At 39.1% G+C, this 17,500-nt stretch overlaps 1 long non-coding RNA gene across 1 annotated transcript; it reads left to right on the top strand.

Annotated features, from left to right (window-relative positions):
* Positions 1–42: 42 nt before the first annotated feature.
* LOC121525622 lies at positions 43–16,157 on the top strand. Its single transcript, XR_005993236.1, has 3 exons — positions 43–101; positions 585–683; positions 16,039–16,157. It is a non-coding gene; the product is annotated as an uncharacterized LOC121525622 (long non-coding RNA).
* The last annotated feature ends 1,343 nt before the right edge of the window (positions 16,158–17,500 follow it).

The following is a 17,500-nucleotide window of genomic DNA, read 5'->3' on the forward strand; positions in this document are numbered from 1 at the left end:
ACACAGCCACATACGTCACCAAAAGAGGGCGGGGCTATGGTACTTGCATGAGCGCATGTCCGTTTCTGTTGTAACATTGATGTAACATCAGCCCAATGCAGGTAAATTCCCTTTGTCATGTAGCTATAACTCTATATTGAGGTAAATTTGTAAATAGTAAAATCTAGGGTTGTCTTAGTGTTGAATACAACCATAATGTATTAGATACACTTACATGTGAAAACAATAACTCCACTAAACCTTGACACACATATGAACCCTGCGACCTTAAACTGTTCAACATACGTTTAACATATGAATATCTTGTTATAATACTAATTTATGAATGAAAGTATAAACATAGCTTTGTGAGCTTAAGCTACATTTGCTAATTCTCACGTTGCTAAAGCTAACTCACTCTGGCGAACTTTATTATGTAGCTAGAGTAGCTATGTTAGCTCAAGCTGGGGCTAACAGCTAAAGCAAGCCACCGTCCATGAAACTACTTCTAAAACGGGTCTATACATAATTTAATCCTGGATTAGACCGCTTATCTTTTTCTCTGTTTTATTTATGAACTGTTGTTTTGTCTTTAATGTTTGCAGTGTGGTTATTTCACCTCTCAAGTGGACTGGCTGCAGACTTCAGATCTCAGAAGCCCTCTTTGGCAGACCACTACTGTGAGACTCCACATCTGTCAGGACGTATGTAATCTCCCGGTACAACGTTCCAGAAATGTTCTATATTCAGTGTAATTAAAAAACAAAGTCTTGCAGTCATATTCATGATTGAACTGCATTGCTACCACTACAGTCTAAACAGCATTTCATAGATGGAAAACGGTCTGAGGTCTAATCTAGGATAAAATTATCAAAACCCATCATAGAAGTAGTTATGTGAAAAGTGGCTCACCTTAGATTTGTTGAGTTTAGCTGAAGTTAACATAGCTTTGCTAGCTACATCATTAACATTATCACATAAGCCAATGTAGCTATGTTAGCTTTAGCCAAAGCTAAAGCAAGCTACTGTTCGCGTTACAACTTGAGTGTAGCTTTAGCAAACCTAACATAATCTAATGTAGCTTTGTTTACTTTAACTTTAGCTATGTTAGTTATGTTGCTACATTACCCACATAGCTTATGTAGCTTTGTTAGCTTTAGATGTAGCTATAGCTGCTACACCTAGTGGTTTACAAATGATGTGGCAAGTCACACTGGTGTGCCTTGAGGCTAGTTTAGGTGACCTATGGCAATTTACACAGCCATATGTTGATACCACAAAATACAACAACAAAGTTACTGACCTAACTATGTAGCCTACGTAGCTTCTTTTGATTGAGCTACGTTAGCTATGTTAGTTTTCATGGCGAACAGGCTTTTTTTCCTGTAAGCAGACTGTTTACTTGGCTTTATTAAATATATTGCATTTAAGTTGTGCAGGTCAGGTTTTTTACTTTTATGTACCCTAGCCAGCAGTTGAATCCAATTTTATTTTTGAATTTTATTTTGCAGCATCTCGCCGTAGTGATCCGTGGGGCATGTTTAAAGCATGCAACAATTCATGCTTTAAACACGTAGTTGGCCTACAGTATGTTTTGAGGAGGATGTCGGTCTACGCAGTCGTTTTCATGTTGTTCTTAATTTGTCTATCTGCTTTCAACCGAATGGATGGATCTTCAAAGATTTTCACATCATTTGTAGGAGAAAAAGTCATTTTGGATAACAAAAGAAGAAATGGTTATCATTGAATGCACTTCAAAATGGCAGAGGGTTAAAGCCTTGGAAATAAAAACACTGGAAATGGAGACTGAACGCTATCTCTATTTTGCACATTGAGTTCTGGGATTGGTAGGACGGCACATCTTTACGTCTGTCTTTTGAAAGGAATTAACTGACTAATGTATGGATTATGTGTGCTAAAGAGCAGAGTCATTTTAGAGACCTCTTTGGTGCCACTGCTGCCAGGAGTATGGACAAACTTGGATAGAAAGACTGCTATGATGACTGTAACATCTCTGTAGCTCTCTCTGTCAGGGTTATCAGCTCTCAGGGTCAGTGGAGTGTCACAAGAGAATTAAGGAAGGGAAACTGAATGAAAAGAGAATTGAATCAGGACTGTCTTAAGCAGAAGAAGAATGGACAGAAAGCAGACATTGTGAAAGGGTGGAGAAGCAGAGAAAGCACGAGGCCTAGGCCACATATAGGCGATTGTTTTTTAACATTTAAGTTTTATGTACATTTGGCCTTTTGCACACATTGTAGGTCACTGAAAATCCAAGTTTTTTTAAATCCCTCTAGATTGAGAATTTTAATAACTCAATTTGAAGTGTTTATGTGTAGACTGGGAAAACCGCGTATTGAGCTTGGATCACCACATCGTGCAGCAGTTTCTCCTCTGCTGCTTTCATTCCATTAAAGGGGACATATTTTACCCTGTAAAGACAAGTTTATATTGGTCTCAGAGGCCCCCAAAACATGCCTGTGGAGTCTGTTGCTGGAAAAAACACTCCAGTATTGGATTTTTGCATGTCTGAAACCTCTCTGTTTCATCCCCATTCAGAACAAGCTGTTTCTGTGTCTGCATCTTTAAATGTTACTGAGCTGCCCCGAGCTGTCTGACTCTGCCCCTGACCACGCCCCTCTCTGGAAACGGATGTGGCTCCTCTCCTGCTCCTCATCTCAGCTGGCAGGATCAGGAGAAGAGCTTTTTTCCGAGCAGGGAGGATCAACTTAACCTGGGGGTGGGGCTAACTCCCCACATGACATCACCAGGGGAAAATCTGAGGATGGCTTGTTTCAGCACACTGTTTTCTGAGAGGTGGAAAAAGAAAGGGGGGGTGGGGGGATTTTTCTGGTACTTGAGGGGATTGTGGACAGGCCAGGGCACATATTTTTGTTAGAAAAGCCTGAAAAAATTATTTTTGCACAATATGTCCCCTTTAATTCAATATCTAGACATTTCGCTACAATTCTTTGTGTAATTTCCTATGTATTAATCATTCTTTACATGCAGTCACTATGATTTATTGTTCTACCTCTGTGCCCTACCTTACTGAACCCAAGCAAACTCTGACTTTTCCCATGACTTTAGACACATCCTGTCGCTTATGTCTTCAGTCCAATATTTCTAAACAGTGGTTAAACTTATAATTACACTTTAAAACTCATAGAGAAGCATCTAAAAAATTAGTATATCATGTTAAAGTTCATTTTTTTCCTGTGTAAAGTCAGAAAGTTGCATTTCCATATATTCTAGATTCATCTCAAAGTGAAATTGTTCACGACTTTTTTGTTTAGATTTTGATGATTTTGGCTTACAGCTCATTAAAATAAAAAATAAAAAACACTATTTAAAAATATCAGAATGTCACATAACACAAGTCCAAAAAAGGATTCATAACAGAGAAATGTTGACCTTCTGTAAAATTATGCCCATTTGTGCCCTCAGTACTTGGTCGGAACTCCTTTTGCATGAATTAATGCATCTAGGTGACATGGCATGGAGCCAGTCAGTTCGTGGCACTGCTGGGGTGTTGTGGAGCCCAGGTTGCTCTGATAGAAGCCTTCAGCTCATCTGTATTGTTGAGTCTGGTGCCTCTCATCTTCCTCTTTACATTTCCCCAGAGATTCTCTGTGGGGTTCTGGTCAGACCTGGGCTGGTCAGTTTCAGATGCACCTGTAGTATAGCCACTTTTTTTTCCTTAGAATATTATTATTCTGGAGTCTTAAACACACGCAGTGGAATGAAAGAATTTTCATGATTTTATATGCAACAACTTTATTGAAATTCCTCCCAAATTTCAAGTATTTCTTACTGTTTTATTGCTATTGTAACTGCCATGAAACTGTATCACTTTATAAATATGTCCAGTAGATGGCAGAGATGCAACACTCATAATGTACAGCCACTGATGTACATATTCAGTGTGCATTATACATGTATGCTGACAACTTGGTGAAGTTCCGGTAAAGTCCAGTAGAGGGAGCCGTTGTTCAATAAAACAGAATGAATCACAGTCCTGAGCTGAGTCGCCCCAGTTACTGTAATCAGTGAGTAACATCACCAGGAGGAAATCCTTACTGCGGTGCCAAAAAACACGTCACGCATCTGCTGAGTAACAGCTGCATCAGGCATTTACCAGAAATCAATGAATAATTTTAATGCACTGAGACAAAGTTTCATCTAGAGGGGTGATGTCATTGTTACAAATCCTGTGATTCTTTATTTCCAGACTTTACTTTCTTTGTGTGGCAGACCCCGTACTTTGGTTATAAGTTATACATATACTCACATTCATCATAGCTGGTAGCAAGCATGCTAAGTAGCACACTGGATAATTTTGTCAACTCAAAGCATCTACAGTGCAGGCAAAAAGTTTCAAAGCTCAGAGGTGACGTTTTGTTGTTATGATATGAATGAACAAGTGTACTCATCTCCTTGGATGTTTTACCCTTTTATTGGTTTTAGAAATCAATCATGGTCAGTAACTTGACCAAAAGAATGACAAAAACCTCTTTAATGTCAAAGTGGAAACAGATTTCTACAAATTCATGTCAATTAAATAGGATATGTAATGTAAAATAAGTAAGTGCATAATTATTCACCCCTTCAAATCAGCATTTAGTAGATGCACCTTTGGCTGCAATCACAGCACTGAGTCTGTGTGGATAGGTCTCAATCAAGCTTGCACAACCAAACACTGAAATTGTACTCCATTCTTCTTCGCAGAACTGCTCAGAGTTTGTCAGGTTGCATGGTGGATTGAACAGCCCTTTCTAAGTCCAGCCACAAATTCTTTATTGGATTGAGGTCTGGGCTTTGACTCAGCCACTCCATTTATGTTTAGATTTCACTGTATGCTTCGAGTCATTGTCTACTGGAAGATCAGTCTTTTCCCAAGCTGTGGTTCTCTTTGGGCTGAATAAGATTGTCCTCCAGGATTCATTTCCCCCTCTACCTTTACAAGCCTTCCAGGGCTAGCTTCTGAGAAGCATCCCCACAGCATGATGCTGCCACCGCCATGCTTCACAGCAGGGATGGTGTGTTTGGTGTCTGCTAAACATAGCATCTTGTCTGATGGCCAAAAAGCACCATTTTTGGTCGCATCAGAGCAATTAACTTTCTTCTGCTTGACCATGGAGTCTCCTAAATGCCTTTTGGTCTGAGTTTTCTTCAATAGTAGCTTTCTCTTTGCCACTCTACCATAAAGCTTTCCCATAAATCTTAGATGCTGAAGCTTGCAGCTCCTTCAGAGCTGTCACGTGTCTTGGCGGCCTCTCTCACTAGTCACACAAGTTGCTTTGTGTGCTTTTGGCTTCATGATGTAATGGTAGCCATGAATACTGATTAACCAGTGACTGGACCTTCCAAACACAGGTGTCTTTGTACTACAATCACACTTCATTGCACTCAGGTGATCCCTATTTCACTAATTGTGAGACTTCTAGTGCCAGCTGGCTGGACCTCTGTTGAACTGGTCAGTCGCTTTAAAGGGGGTGAATATTTACGCAGTCACCTATTTTACCTTACTTTTATAGGCACAGTATCTTAAGGATTCAAGGATCCTTGAAACCTCAAGATACACACATGACAGTAATATTAATAAATGAACAAAAATGAAAAACGTTGGGGAGAGAGCAGATTGTAGTTAAGCTTTTACTAAACTTTTAAGGTCTAAAACCTTCTGTAACTTTTGTGACACATTTTCTAATTAATATAACTTCATTTTTTCTTTGAAAAAGACTGAATGTGTACTGTTAATGAGATCAAATCTTAACCGTATATAATCTGTTTACAGGTCTTTGTCTTATAAAGTTCATTTCATTAGGCACAGTTTAGAGCTGATATTTAGGAGGAACAATTATTGGTATTTAATGAAGAATCCACTTTGAAATGTTCTTTGAGATGCTTCTTTTGATCTTTATTTTTACCTCTCAGTCCTTTTAACTCCATCAGCGATATTATTCATTTTCAATCAGCCCTTCATCAGGTTTCACAGTAATTGAATTTTGATATGGGGCAATTATTCTTCATTTAGGCTTATTTCCATTAATTTGAAGTGTTAAGGGGTTCTTTGGAGTGACAGAAGAGATGAGTATTTGGCCACAGAGGAGCTCCATCTCTCCGGGCATATCCACTAACATTACCCAGAATCCCCTGCACCCCTGCATGGCGCAGGTTAAAAGTAGAGGTCAGCAGATTATACGTCTTTGGAAATTATACATTCAAAATGAAAATAGGGGATTATTTATGCATAGAGTAGAGCTTAAACAAAATCTCTCAATGTGTCTTCAGTGCCTGCCAGAATTAGAATAGCAAAAGATGATTTTTAATGAAATTCAGTGTCCTTATTCGACCTTGTCTCTATTCACTCAAACTTGATGTGACATTTTCCTACATATTTTCATGTTGTCTGTGAGGTTTTCTCTCAAATCTCTGCCTTAATGAACCTTTAATAGCATTAATTGAACAGACTTTTTATGTCTTTTTGTTTCATTTCATTTCCAAATTCACTGTTATGGAAGAAATACACCCTATATGGACAAAAGTATTTGGCCACACGTGTTAATTATTGAATACAGGTGTTTTATTCAGACCTGTTGCCACGGGTGTACAAGATCAAGCACCTAAACATGTAGTCTCCCTTTTCAAACATCTGTGATAAAAAATGGGTCGTTCTGAAGAGCTTAGTAGCCGGTAACATGATGGATGCCACCTTTGGAATAAGGCAGTTTGTGATATTGTTAGAAAGTGGAAGCGTTTAGGAACAACAGGAACTCAGCCAAGAAGTGGAAACCCAAGTAAAATCACAGAGAGGGGTCTTGACATGCTGGATAGACTGTTTAATTTTTAATTTTCTGCATGGAAATATCTATCCATTTTCTATACCGTTTATCCTGTTCAGGGTCGTGGGGGTGCTGGAGCCTATCCCAGCTGTCATTGGACCAGAGGCGGGGTACACCCTGGACTGGTCGCCAGTCAATCGCAGGGCTGACATAGAGACAGACAACCAGGCATGCTCACATTCACACCTACGGCCAATTTAGAGGGATCTATTAACCTAATGAGTGTGTTTTTGGTGGTGGGAGGAAGCTGGAGTAACCGGAGGCACCCACGTGTGTGTACAGTCACGTGTGTAATATTCCATATTAATCTTGGGAAATTTCCATAGAAAGCATTTGGGAAGGGCAGGTCTTTTCAAACAAATTTCCCAAATTCCCATGAAAATGCCCCAAAAATTGTTAAAGTAAATATCCCCCAAAACATTGAAACACTACAAAATATATAAACATATCCCAGTGAAAAACCAAACCATCCAAATATCCCACATTCCCATGAAAACACGCCTGAAATTTTGAGGCCATTAACCCCAAATACTTAAAATGAATTAGTAAAACTTTTGATGAAAGCCAAAACCTGTAAAACCTAATAAATAAACACCTAGTAAAGCAAAATAAACAGTCTGCTTACAGGAAAAAGTTTGTCCTCCGTTAACACGGGAAGTGTAGCTCACGCACCTCGTTTGCTGCTTAATCTATGTAGGTAACAGAGCTATATTGCTAACATAGCTACATAGCTAATGTAGCTTAAGCTGAGCTCACAAGGCAGCCATGTAAGCTATATATCTACAGAGCTAGGTTAGCTTTAGCTATGTTTGCTAATGCTCACATTGCTAAAGCTAATTTTGGAATAGGTAACGTAGCTACATAGCTGACGTTGCTAAAGCTAAGATCACAAAGCAGCAATGTAAGCTACAGTGCTGTACAGAAGTTTTAGGCATGTTTGGGCCAAAATTTGAGGCTGAAGTAAGGCGTGTAATGGCGAGTATGCCCACCTGAGGGCCCCATCCAGCGGGAAGGAGGATTGACACAACCCACGTCATGCTCTGGATGTCTTGTGCATTACCAAGGGCATGGGAAAATAATCTGAAAAAACAAAACTAAAATCACAGCTATAGGGCAGAGTTATGGGTCGACGTGGCGCTTAAACATAGCCTAGGGTACTGTTAAGGCAGGTAGGAGGGTTGCCACAACCCCCTGGTTGTCGTGTGTGTGTTCTAAGCACCTGAAAACTGTTGGTGGTTGCTGGGCGTATTACCAGGGGTGCAACGGCCCAGACAAAAGAAATGCTGTTAAGCTCGACCTTGGCTGCTGAGCAACACACACACATGTCGACACTGACTCTGGCCACCCTTCTCTCTTCAGCCCGGGGTTGTGCAACATCAGGACCTGTGAAAAACCTTTAGCGCTCTACATGCCTAAAACTTCTGCACAGTACTGTATGTATCTACATTGCTAAAGCTAGCTTAGGTATAGATAATGTAGCTATGTAGCTAATGTAGCTAAAGCTTAGCTCAAAAAGCAGCTTTGTAAGGTACATTGACACTTTATCTACTTTCCATTATGCTGCATTTTCTTTAGCTGTCTGTTAAAGCTTAGCTAAAAATCATCTTTGTAAGTTACATTGACATTTTATCTACTTTTGATTATGCTACATTTGCTCTAGCTATGTTTGTTAAAGCTCACATTGCTAAAGCTAACTTTGCTACATTGGTTCGTGCTACTACTACTAAAACAGGTCTATACATCATTTAACCCCAGATTAGACTTCTGATCTTTTTCTCTGTTTTATTTATGAAATATTTTTAGTCTGCAATGTTTGCAATGTGGTTATTTCATGAATGTAAATGCCAGACTTTGTTTATAATTAAAGTTGAATTTTAAAAAAAAACGGAAATACCTTCCGCAAGAAAATTACAGCACTTCCTGTCTGAGATATACGGCGTCTTAGTTGAACGGTCTTCAGCCAGACCTCTCAACAAAACTTAAGTGACAATTCTTGAAAATTTCCAAGTAAATTCCTCAAAATAGCCATGAAATTTGGTGGAAAAATTAACAGCAAATTGCCCAACATTTCAGGTGAACTACTTCCTGCTTACAATGACCAAATCTGGATAATTAACTCAAACATTCTGACAGAAGTAAAGATTACTATGTTGTAGGAGAGCCCAGGTGTAATGTCCTCATATGCACATGCAAGGGCTTATGTAGTTTTTGAATTGAATTTTATTGCTATTCATATTCCGTCCTGAATCTGACAGTTGCCGTTAAACCCCCACTGTAAGACAACAAAGAGAACGCTCCAGAGAGCTGTGGGCTGACATGCAGATCAGCGGCTAAAGCGGACACTTTCTCTCCTTTAACTTCTCTGTTTTAATGTATCACCTTGAGCTCCACACGGCATCCTCCCAGGAGTCCCTTTGTCTATGAATGCTAATGGGATCTCTCTGTGTTAATAATAAATAGCTGCTGATAAAATAATAAATTCCTAATGTCCCTCTCAGACCTTTCTCCCTCGTTCTCCTCCGTCTCAGATTAGTTTATCAGGGCTTTGCCGCCCCAAACACTTTGGACTTAATTATTTAAAAAGCCTGAAAAATTCATATCCTTCTTTTTTTGGGTGCTAAAGCCATCGTTCAGCCTGTGAATATTTGGAAAAAAAGAGGCAGAGCGAAATGAAATATTCAGCAGTACGCAGGCCCTTCAATTTTTTTTCCAATGCATGAATGTTAAAAAACACATGCAGGCTGGAATGAGCATTTTAAGGCGGAATAATTCCTACAGCAATATAACACAGCTTAATTATTCAGGGCTAAATCTCCCTGCTGCCACTTTACACATTTATGTTTAATCATATCCAGGGAGTTTGGATGCAATCACTTGTGTTTTTTCAGCCTGAAGCAACACAATTAAGCTTGAAAATATAAAAATTAGGAGATATTCTACGCTGGCAAATATTAAAAAAAGAAATTTGTGTCCATTTGGGAGCAGATTTGGTTTGTAGCTAGCAAGTTTCCAGTTTCTTTGCTGGTCAAAGAGTCCTCAGTCCTCACTGGTTTGTCTCCCATGAGTTTTAAATATCCTCAAATGCAAGAAAAAATTCTCATCTGTAATTTAAGCACTTGGTGTCACTAGTATCAGTCCTTGTTACACAGATGCTTTTGTTTGCCGCCTTGTCGTCGTGTTGTATTATTTAGTGGCAGAACAAACAGAAAGCGCTCTCTGTCGTCTTCCATTCCTCCTTGTTCATTCGGCTCCTCGGGCCTGTCGCTGCATCCACCACAGGGATCAATTTCACAGCTGCAAACCCACTTGATCAGATCAGGTGGGAACACACACAGACTTTTAAAACGCCCACGCTGTCTCCAGAAAAGACCGGGTGATGACATCTTTGGTAAACTTCTCTTTTGGAAACTTTCTGATTGAATTTACTGAGAAGATTTTTCACTTTAATAACAGTTAGTCATAATTGAAAAGAGCATAAATGATGACGAGGGTTAAATGATGGGCTCTGAGACGTATTAAAGTCTCAAATTAATTTCAATTTCTGTGTGACATGCCCAGAGGTTCTGGGTCAGTTTTTTTTTTCCCTGCCCTCCATATCATCCCTCATGTCCCTGATTTACCTGCTGTTTCAGGAAGATAGAGACGGCATTACAGGTCTTTAAAGAAGGGTAATTTTACGCCTTTTCAGATATTATCTCTTCAACGGACACTGGCTTTAGGCTAAAGCTCTCTTAACTAGTTTGCATTTTACTGTGGGATCTTTTGTCTTCATTTTTTTATCGGTTAAACACAAAACCCCACTTCAAACAACCTTTGTCAAAACCAGACATTTATTCATATTAGGGCTGTCAGCAATAATGCATTAATTGCAATTATTAAAAGTCCATAATTAGTGCAAGTCCGAGGCCATGGTTCTCCGCCGGAAAATGGTGAATTGCCTCCTCCAGGTGGCAAGTGAGTCTCTGCCTCAGGTGAAGGATTTCAAGTATCTTGGGGTCTTGTTCACGAGAAAGGCAGTGCGAGATGGATAGGCGGATTGGTGCAGCATCAGCAGTTTCGCGGACGTTGTGCCGGACAGTTGCGGGAAAGAGGGACTTGAGCTGGAAGGTAAAGCTTTGGATTTACCGGTCAGTCTTCCTACCAACCCTCACCTATGGTCATGAACTCTGGGTAATGATGCCATAGGTGAGATCGCAGATACCAGAGGCTGAAATGAGTTTTCTCTGGAGGGTGGCTGGGCTAAGCACCTAGAGATAGGCTAAGGAGTTCAGACTTCCAGAGAGAACTAAGAGTAGAATCAAATCAAAAGGAGCCAGTTGAGGCGCGCCGGTAGTCGAGTGGTTAAGGCACATGCCATATACGCAGGCAACCCAGGTTCAAATCCAGCCCGTGGCACTATTTCCTGCATGTCTCTCCCCACTCTCTCCCCTGTTTCTGACTCTATCCGCTGTCCTATCAAATAAAGGCCAAAAATAAATCTTTAAAAAAAAAAAAGGAGCCAGTTGAGGTTGTTCGGCCATCTGATCAGGATGCCTCCTGGACTCCTCCCTTTGGAGGTTTTCCAAGTATGCCCGGCTGGGAGACCTTAGGGAATACCCAGAATGTGCTGGAGGGATTGTATATCCTTTCTGGTCTGGCAAATGTTATGGATGGCATAATTAGTGCTTTTTTTTAATTGCCATTAATCACATGCTTTATTGTCCCTTTAAGCACACTTTGAGGCAAGGAACCACATTTGGTCGGCTTCCATCATGGCTTCCATCATGGCTTCCCTCACAGTAGAACCAGAGTGACTTTTCCAGCCAATCAGTGATCAGTCAACGTCACAGAAGTGACATCACAGCAACTGAGCAATCAGGAGTGGCCCAGAACGTCTCGAACTTCCTGTTTCCTCCAGAACTTGCGAAGTGCAGTTTTACATCTCTTTTTGTCCCAAACGGCCGTAAAATCATAACTAACTGTGGTAAGATGATGAAACTCACGCATTATAAAGGTGAACAGTAGTGCTAAAAGTTATGATAGGTTTTTAGTGTTAAAAAAACCTGGAACTACAGTACTGTGCGGAAGTTTTTGGCATGTTTGGGCCAAAATTTGAGGCTGAAGTAAGGCGTGTAATGGCGAGTACCCCCATCTGAGGGTCCCATTGGCCAGGAAGAAGGATTGACACAACCCAGATCATGCTCTGGATGTCTTTGTACATTACCAAGGGCATGGGAAAATAATCTGATGAAAACAAAACAAAAACCACAGCTTTAGGGTGGAGTTATGGGTAGATGTGGCTCTTAATCATAGCCTAGGGCACTGTTAGGGCAGGTAGGAGGGTTGCCACAACCCCCTGGTTGTCGTGTGTGTGTTCTAAGCACCTGAAAACTGTTGGTGGTTGCTGGGTGTGTTACCAGGGGTGCAATGGCCCGGACAAAAGAAATGCTGTTAAGCTCAACCTTGGCTGCTGAGCAACACACACACATGTCACATGTGTTGACACTGACTCTGTCCACCCTCTGTTCTCTCTTCAGCCCAGGGTTGTGGAACATCAGGATCTGTGAAGAACTTTTAGTGCTCTACATGCCTAAAACTTCTGCACAGTACTGTAGTTATTGGACATAAGCCCGTTTAGTGGTGTTAAACTGTGTCTATGTCAAAACATAAGGCCAACTCATATAGCAACCATACTAAGGGGATGTATGGGGAATGGGATTATAGTTAGAACCACAGTGATGTTAAACAACTTCAACACTGCTCCTTAAACAGTGCAGACTGCAAATTTCTGACACTCATCCTTGCAGACCACTCTGATGAGACGCTGCATCTGTCAGAACAGTTATACATGTTAAAACTTTCAAAATAAAATCGGACTTAACTTCTGGTTAGGGTAAGGGTAAGGGGTAAGATAATGGTTAGGGTACTAAAAGTTAAAAGTCAAAAACCTGACCTTCAAAACCTGATTACATAACATTTATTAAAGCTGACAAAACAGCCCATTTATAGAAAAAAAGCTATCAGCTTCCCACAAATAACAGTCAGTGGGTTCAAGTCAGTTTAAGCTCAAGGCGCCCTTAAAAAAGTCAATCAGGGAGATTTCTGCTTCCATGAAACAGGATTTTTTTTTTTTTTTTTTTTCAGAATCTTCCAACACTGTTTAAGCCATGAATCTTACCATGAAATTTTTGAATGAGAAAAAGAGAGGTTCGACATGAATTTTGGAAAATTCTGCAGAATCTGAGGGGTTCTTCTGAGGGAATCAAGCCCACTGAAGGGGTTCATCTGATCCAAACATTAGTAACTTTATTGTTCACTTTTTTTGCATGTGAACAAAACTCACAGGACAAGGCAGTGCAAGGTTTGATATCTCTACCTATTAAAGCAAGTTGCTGTGTATTAAACATACAAACTTCCTGAGACTAAACCTATTCTGAGTGGACAGAGATTTTAAGTTTTTGTAAAACAAAAACAGTGGCTGAGGGAACAATACTTCTGTATGTTATTTATGATGAGGCTGTTTGGCTCATTGTATTCACTCTGTCAAGATTAATGGCTTTATCAGTGTTTAAAACTCTGATGAGACTACTTCCTGTTTCATGGCGAACAAAACGTTTCCATGACTACGTTTTTTGATGAGTTGTGAAAAGGCAACAACAAAAAATATTATACACATTTAAAAATCATTAATGCAGTATGTTTACCGGACTTAAGTTGCTTTCTCAACAAAGATTTATTTCTTTGCCAAATTCAACAATAATTTGGTTTAAGTTTTTTATCTCTTGAGTTTTAATTCAAACAAAATGCATCACTCTTGATTATGAGACGAGGGTTTTCATTCAATGCTCCTGTGCCACTAAAATATAGGAAAAATCAATGATAAAATCTGGAAATCTAAACTGTGTAACTTTTAAGCTAGCAGCAAATTCAAACAGAAAGCGCTAATTCTACACCATTAGTATAAATATTTTGAAAGCTAAAATGTGAACAGCATCAGTCTATAATGAAATCATTGAGCTGTGTTCCTCTGACTTAGACTAATAGATTTTGAGAGCAGACAGATTATTAAAACATTTATTAACCAGCTTCATGCAATAAATTATTCATTTGGACAGCTCATTTAAAAAATCATGTCTGCTACATAGCTTACATTATTATTATATTAGTAGTATTATATTAGCATTACAGCATGAATTATTAAGGATTATGCTGTGGTGTGTATACGACTGCTTACTGCAGTCATATTGAATAGAAGCAGAGTTTGAATTGATTGACTGAGAAATCTCATAAACTCAATATCTGGATATTTTTGATTGGGAGAAAAGCATAGATGCTTCTTAACTTAAAATAACAAGATCCACACAATAAATCACCAAAGCATAGACATGGACCACGTTAACACCCCCTATTTTAGAGGGCAGTGAGGCAGTTAGTGCATGTGGTTAGAGTTCTACCAGCAGTGCATTCTGCCTTTGGTGCCATCATCAGGCCAGATTTGTACATCATGGTATTCAAGCAAAAAACTCAGAAAAAGTAGCATGCCATGAGCTTTAGAGGTACTTAATTAATGTAATGATGAGTTACAAATATAAGCATGCCAATACACTACAAACACTGAGTCCCAACAGGATGCAAGCATGTTACAAGCATGCAGCATAGCGCAGCATTGCATGCTTACTCTCCACAATGCATCTACTTCATTCTTCAGGCTTTTGATATAAGATTTTACCTCGTTAACATTATGGCATCTAGCACTTTTATTTAGAAAATCTTCCAGTCCAACACTACTGGTGCCTTGTCATCTCCCTCTTCCTTGTCCCCTGAGCTTCATTTCTCAGGACACTGCATGTGGAATCTTTTGAATCTAGCAGATTTTCTTAGGACATGCTGTTCAGCTCTAGATGAGGAGGATTCTTAACAGTCTTCTCACAGTGAGCCTGTTTGCATCAAAACATGCTTATTAAGGCCGATTTAAGGCTAAATAAGCGTGGCTTATTTAAGCATCCCTCACATTTGAATCTCGCTGGTGTTGGGCCAAAACCTCATATTTCTAAAAGAACAACTTTTCAGGGATTGAAAAAATGCAGAATTTTTTCCAAATATTTAATACTGAAAGGTATTTTGACAATTTGTACAGCTTTAAAATGTGTTAAAAGCCACCGACAGGTGTAAAGGGTGACCAATAGCATGCATTTATTAAAAAAAAAGAAAAGAAAATAATGATACAAGGTTTTTGCTCCGTCAGCAACATTTACTTTTTTGAATGATGTAATGGTCACTACTTATATACAACAACGTATGTTTTACACAGGGGTAGAAAAAGTACCAGATTATTATACTCACATAAAAGTACAGTTACTTAGGTTAAAATTTACACAAGTAGAAGTAAAAGTACTGCGCTATAAATCTACTCAAGTAAAAATGAAAAATGTAAGTCATTTGATGTTAGCTTAAAGGGCTTTCATCGCGAAACATGATCTTTACTTAATGTGGAGAAGCTACAGGAAAATATTTATTTTTCAGCCAGGTTGGTTAATAAAGTGAGCCTCACCCTAAAGTAAAATGCCACAGATGTTTAGGAATGTGGGATCATTCTCTCACTGTGTCCTACTGACTGCTACGTGTTGTGAAAGTCAAACTACTGGCCAGTTTAACGTTGTTGGCTGGAAGCTTGGACTCTCTCATTTTAGCTTTTATTGTTTATTTTATTCCACAGTACATGATACTTTTAAAATGTAGTGAAGTACAATATTTCCCCAAAATGTACTTGGGTAGAAGTTAAAGTAGTGATTTTGAAACATACACAAAAAACAATGTGAGCTTTAGCAAGTGTAGCTAGTGCTAATGTAGATAAGTCAGTTTTTAGTTAGCAAATGACGTATAAGCTAACATATTTTCGTTAGCTTTAGCTACGTAAATATTTTATGTGAATAAAATATGGGTTGATTTGCTTAATTTTAAAAGGTGCACAATCTTCAACTACATTACCTGGGAAGCTAACATAGCTACGGTAGCTTTGTTAGCTTTAGCCTTAGCTATGTTGCCTCTGCTAGTGTTTTCCTTTTACTGTTTACTCTGCTTTATTATTGTTCTGTTATCTAGTTTTATAGGTCCTTTTTTTTTTCTTAACTTTTGGTACCCGAAAAGCCTTACCTTAACCCATACCCTAATGTCAATAAGGCATTTAATTCAATTTTATCTTTAAAGTTTAAACATGGATTTTTTGTCCTGACAGGTGCAACGTCTAGTGGTCTGAGAGCCGGGATCTGCCGCTGGTCTGTCTTGGGCGTATCAGGAAGCTGCCAAAAATGGGCAGAAATATGGAAAAGTTGAACTCAGTGTGAAGGCTGAGGGGTCCAGTCATATCTGTGTGAGTATGAGACTTAGAGAATAGATAAGTTTGGTGTTTGTCCTGATGCTTGCTTTCTCTTCAGTACATTTTTCATCATTTAATCGTCATGAATGGGCATACACTTTATATTCATATTTAAATTACCTTGTTTCAAAGCATATAAAACTATTTTCATTATTCAAGGCCACTTTTTTAGATGAAAATCAATCTTTATTTTAATTTTTATAACATGTTTCTGGCAGTTCTATGCCTCCACAGTTTTCCACTTGCTGGACAGTGGAGGTACAGTGGTGGGTCAAGAAGAAGGACTGGGGTGTTTTTCTGTGGTATGAATGTTAATAGCATGACTATGACCTCCAAAGTCCAATAAGCTCATCCTTTATCAAGATGAACATTTGTGCAAAGTTTGAAGAAAATTCCTTAAAGTGTTTTTGAGAGTTCACATTCACAAGGATGACCAGGACGGACGGATGACAATCCTATAGCATAATGGCTCCAAACTCTGATTTTGCACACATGGAGACATAAAAAGCATGGGTTAAGTTAAAATTAATGGTAAGCACAGTGCAGAAATTCGGGACCGGAGGGACCTTGGGGAACTCAAAGCAGAAAAGGATGACCAAATATGAGAAAATAGATCATGTTTTACAGACTATTTTGTGGATACAGCACAGTGATAACTGGGCCCCTAAACTGGGTGACAACAAACCAGCCTCTGTGATTAATGGAAATGCAGATGGAGTTCTTATTACCCTCCACACACACACTCTATCTAATCAAGCAGCAGAATTTCTGCAGGATTGTCCTCATCTTTGTCCTCCTTAAAGCTGTGTGTGTGCGTGGCTACATCCGTGCATGCAGACATCTTGATGTTTAATTGCTGTAATAAACACGTCTAATGACACAATACATAATACAGTATTTTAGACAGCAGCTCATTCATATTCACATCTCTGTGTTTCGGTTCTGGGTTTGAAAATGTACATAACATATGAAAGAAAAAATCACCAAAAAAGATGGCTTCTTTGATTGTTTATATGACATTATCAATGCATCAACATTAATCCTCTATCCCTCCAGTGTTTCACTGTATTGACAGCTTTATATAAATCTTACACTTTATTCATTAAACCCAGTAAAATCTTCACAATAACTTCAGGGTACTCTCTTAAAGCTCCTATGAGGATTTTTTACCTGGCACTGAAACAGACTGAAATGATCACAGATGACTCTTTATGAGCCACTAAAGCAAACAACACCATAAACATAAACAAAGACAATTATAGCCCACTCTTATTTTTAATGCCAGAATCCATTACTGCAGGGTAGGTGTCAGACAAAGTGA

This window comes from Cheilinus undulatus, linkage group 17 (assembly GCF_018320785.1).
Source record: "Cheilinus undulatus linkage group 17, ASM1832078v1, whole genome shotgun sequence".
NCBI classification, from domain to species: domain Eukaryota; kingdom Metazoa; phylum Chordata; class Actinopteri; order Labriformes; family Labridae; genus Cheilinus; species Cheilinus undulatus.